Source organism: Cherax quadricarinatus, chromosome 4 (assembly GCF_038502225.1).
Source record: "Cherax quadricarinatus isolate ZL_2023a chromosome 4, ASM3850222v1, whole genome shotgun sequence".
Taxonomy (NCBI): domain Eukaryota; kingdom Metazoa; phylum Arthropoda; class Malacostraca; order Decapoda; family Parastacidae; genus Cherax; species Cherax quadricarinatus.
In genome coordinates, this window is record NC_091295.1 from 25768498 (window position 1) to 25773661 (window position 5164).

The following is a 5164-nucleotide window of genomic DNA, read 5'->3' on the forward strand; positions in this document are numbered from 1 at the left end:
TGGGTTCAGAACAAATATATTCTGCACTCGAGAAAAATGAATTTCCCCTGGGACTTTTCATAGACTTACAAAAACTTTTGATGCAGTTGACCATGACATTTTGCACCAAAACCTCGAACATTACGGGGTCAGAGGACACTCTCTCGATTACCTAAAATCTTATCTTAGCAACAGAACCCAGTATGTATACACAAATGGAGACAGCTCCACTACACAACCTGTTCTTGTTGGAGTCCCACAGGAGAGCGTTCTTGACCCACTTCTCTTTCTCATTTACATTAATGACCTACCTAACGCATCTAATCTCCTTAAACCCATTTTATTTGCAGATGACACAACTTGTGCCTTTTCTCACCCAAACCCAACCATATTAACATATACAGTAAATGCTGAACTGCTAAAAATATCTACTTGGATGATTACCAACAAACTTACTCTCAATATAGACAAACCCTACTTCATGATTTTTGGAAACAGAGCTTCAAATGTACAGCTAAACATATTGATAAATGGTTCACCTATTTTGATACAGGCAGAGGGCAAATTTCTAGGTCTCCACCTTGACTGCAGTCTCAAATTTCAGACACACGTGCAGCAAATTTCCAAGAAAGTCTCCAAACAGTAGGCATCCTTTCAAAGATACGGTACTATGTACCCCAATCAGCTCTTCTAGCTTTGTATCACTCTCTCATTTACCCTTACCACACCTATGATATCTGTGCATGGGGCTCAACCACAGTAAATCACCTTAAGCCTTTAATAACCCAGCAAAAAGCTGCAGTGCGATTGATTACTAACCCTGCATTAGACAACACACTCCACCTCTTTTCAAGAGTCTTAACTTGCTAAATATACAAAACATCCACACTTATTATTGTGCCTACTACATACACAGAACACTATACTCTAATGTAAACCCTCCTCTCAAACTCCTCCTTGATAACTATAACAGAACACGCAACCATAATACGAAACAGATCACTCTTCGATATCCCTCGTGTTCATCTCTCACTATGCAAAAATGTTATGCACGTAAAAGGCCCGAAGATCTTGAATTCATTGTCAGAACACGCTAAAGGACCCCTGTCTGCAAATCAGTTTAAGGACCTAATAAGAAATCACCTCGTTACTTAAAATTAACCAGACAAACCGTACCTAATCACTACCAGTTTCTCAAAAGCTGCTCATATTGTGCTGATGAATGCTCAACCACTTACTACTTCCAAATTAGGATGTCTATTTTTTTTTCATTGTTTTAAATAGTAGAAGATTGTAGTACAGTACATCATAGTGTAAACTGTTCCACTATAATACCAAATTTCATTGTTTTAAATAGTACTAAACTGTAATACATCATATAGTAAATTGTTTTGTTACATTGTAATATTGTAATCTTTATTAACTAATTCAATAGTGTAATAAGTCTCTACTAGACTTATCAAAACCTGATAGAATATACAATTCTCCTGTACTCACGGTAACTCATCTAATGACCATATGAACTATGAATTATTGCCTTACTAATCTAAAGTTAATCTAAGTTGACCCGAAATGCTCTGCGTACAAAGGGGCTTTTGGCATGTACACCCAACTATTACATTCCTCTGTACAACTATGTAATTTGTCAAAATATCTTTATCTTTAGGCTAGAATATTGCTGTACATTAGCAGCCCCTATTAAGACGGGCAATACTGAAGATGTAGGAAATGTATAGAGGACTTTCACTGCACTTTTAAGTTCAGTCACGCGCCTAAATTAGTGTGAACGTTTGAAGTCCTTCGACCTATACTCCTTGGAATAAAGGTGAGAAAGATACATAATTTACATCTGGGAAATCTTACGAGGGATTGGTCCCAAATCTGCATACACAAATCACTCCCTACGAGAGCTAAATACTCAGCAGATGGAATCAAATACCCCAAATGAAAAGCAGGGGTACACTGAGTACAGAGAGAACACAAGTGTAAGGGGCTCAAAACTATTTAACAGCCTCCCACTATACACAAGGGAAATTACTAACAGACCCCTTTCTTTCTTTAAAGGTAACTTAAGAGATTCCTAGGGTCCCGATTTACCGGGCTGTGCTTCGTACGTTGGATTGCATGCAGTAGTAACCGTCTGGTTGGTCTGGTCCTTATGCACTGAGAAGCCTGGTCTGGAACCAGGGAGCGGGGGCGTTGACTCCATGAACAAACCCCACACAAACCATAATCAACATCTATACTGTCGAACATGCCTTCGTATCCAGTTAGTATAGCGAATATCAGAATGGAGATTACTCACATGTGCTACAGAGCGCCTCGTTGTTCACAACCTGCTTAAATTATTTAAGTGACTAAATAGACAAAATAAAAAAAAATTAATAAATAGCACTCCCAAAAATAGAGACAAAGTAGGAAAGCTTCACGTAGGAATGCAGGATGCCCATACGTGAGATGACCAGTCATATAAGGATCTGAGCACAAAGACCAGATGTGCTTAAAAGAAAAAAATGTTGGTCGTCAATGCCAATCAATAATAACTTTGCCAGTAAGCACACAAAAGCTGGATGAAAACTGAGTTATAGTCTGAAACGGTCAACTGCCTAAAGAAAATCGGATTACGTTTAGGGGATCACATCACCTAGGGAATGGGAGACAAACGAGATCGACTTAAGAGGCAGGACCAATTTCCTTGGATTAAGTCCCCCTCACCAGCATCAAGGCACCTTGAGGAGTAGGAAATCGGAAAGTTCCGAACTGATAAATATGCAGAAGTCGAAACTGGTTGGCAGTGTTAAGAGAATGACTAGTGTATGAGAGAGAGGAAGAGCAGACTGGATCACCTTCAACGCACTATGATCACAAACATCAACAACAACACTGACACAGCCATGGCAGCAATATGGATGATGGCCGCAAGTGAAGCATAACACTCTTAAGTCGATACCGGCAAACCCTGACCAATGTTCCTTAAATGTGCGATTTTGAAAGACTGCAACTTACCTCACCCCCCGCACAGTACTTCCATTATTCAAAGTGTTATTGGTCAGACAGGGAAACGATTAGCAGAGGGAGTGATGATCCTCCATCACTCATGATGAATGACCCACATGGATTTAGCGCTACATAAATAAAAACAAAATAAAAAAAATAAAAATATATAATTTCATTTTTAAGTCCAAAACTTCCATGTTCTCTACCACTAGATAATGAGGAGTCGATACACACGTGAGGGTCACTATTATACATTAAATTCATAAAACAGCGCTAAACCCGTGAGATATAGACAGACTGAGGACTGGGATGTAATCAGGTTTCATCCTAGAAGGAAAAAGTATCTGCAATTTCCTAAATTAAGAACATTTCAGCAGCATCCAGGTGCACGATTTCAAGTGTCTACCTGCAGATAGTTCCTAGGAACAGTGCCTCTGCACCTCGGTCTCAGACCAGTTTCCTTCAACATTTTTTTTTATTTATAATGCTTTTTTAAAGCTTTGTAATTACTTTATCATGGTAGTTATTCCCTTCTACTGCTCTATTTCTGCACTGACTGCACTCGCATGATATTAGTTAATGATTGAAGGTGTGATGACCCCCGCGGCCCTGGTTATACACCTCATTCATCTTTTTCATATTTCACTTGTTATCCTGTACTTTTCCAAGGTCTCTGTTCCTATTTCTTGATTTATCATGTCCTGGATCATTACACACACATTATTATAATCAAAAAGAAGCGCTAAACCTACACGGATCATACAGCGCAGCAGGGCAGGGAAGGGTGCAAGGGTATTGGGTAGCAAGAGGAATAGGGATTATTATTAGGTCATGGAGTTCAGCGGGACAGAGGACAGTGCAGGGATAGTGGGTAGCAAGAGATTGAGGTTGAAAGGGCTGTGAGGGATGCTAGAGGCATCATCTTCAGAGTTTGTGCAGTAAATCAGTTGCTGTCAAAAAGTCAGTGAGAGATTCTGGGTTAAAGGAGGGTCCATCAGCAAGAAGGGAAGGTAAAGTAAGGGTAGTGGAGCAGTGACGACGTTGGAGGCAAATTCTGCGTGCTTGTTGATAGAGTGGGCAGTCCAACATACTATGGCTAACAGAAACTGAAACCTGACAATTCTCACAGAGTGGAACAGGGCACCTCTCCATGAGATTCCTGTGGGTAAGACGAGTGTGGCCGATGTAAAGACGGGAGAGAGCAATTTCCCAACCTCGATACTGATGACAAGAACATGGCCAGAAACCTATACTTGGTTTAACAGAATTCAATTTGTTATGTAGCAGATCAGACCAATGTTGTTGTCAACATGTGCGAAGGTGGGTAGCAAGTACAGTAAAATAGTCTATGAATGGAACACTTCTATGTGAAACTGAAAGATCATATACTGTTCACCGTGCACCAGTGTCTCTGTTCATTGCCCTGTATGTCAACATGACCGGAGACCCAACAAAAAACATCTTTGTGCTAGAGATGTGGCATAAACAAAGTTGGATACGAAGAACCAGGGGATGAGGTGCATCAAATTTTCGTATAGCCCGTAAAGCACTAAGGGAGTCTGAAACGACCACAAACGGTGACACAGGCATAGATGCTATGCGGATAAGTGCTATGGCATACAATTGAGCCCCCCCAAAAAAAATGCTAGCCGAGGACAATAAATGCCCTCACACAACACTGTCCGGAAACACTACTGCGAATCAGACGCTGTCAGAAGCCTTGGAACCATTGGTGTACACTGCAATGGCATGAGAATGAGATTGGAAGTGGTTAAGAAAAAGAGAGCGAGAAGACACCGTAGGCAGTTGGGCTTTCGCGCATGTCAGTGGGAAAGAACAGACACGAACCGTCGGAACTTCCCAAGGGGGTAGGGAAAAGCGAGATGCTACATGAACATAGAAAGGCAGTAACTGAAGAAAAGACAAGAGTGAATGTAGGCAAAGAGAAAAGGGACAGAGCATACAGGGGCGATGAACAAATAAAGTCTACTAACATCAGTGATTATGCTACATATAGAAGGATTGCTAAGGTCATGAGACAGAACATAATAGCGAAGGTAATGAGCATCACGGCGATCGGACAAGGATGGTATATTCGCCTCTGCATAGAGGCTCTCAACTGGTGAAGAGTGAAAAGCACCGAGGCATAAACATAATCCCTGGTGATGGATGGGATCAAGGCTAGAAA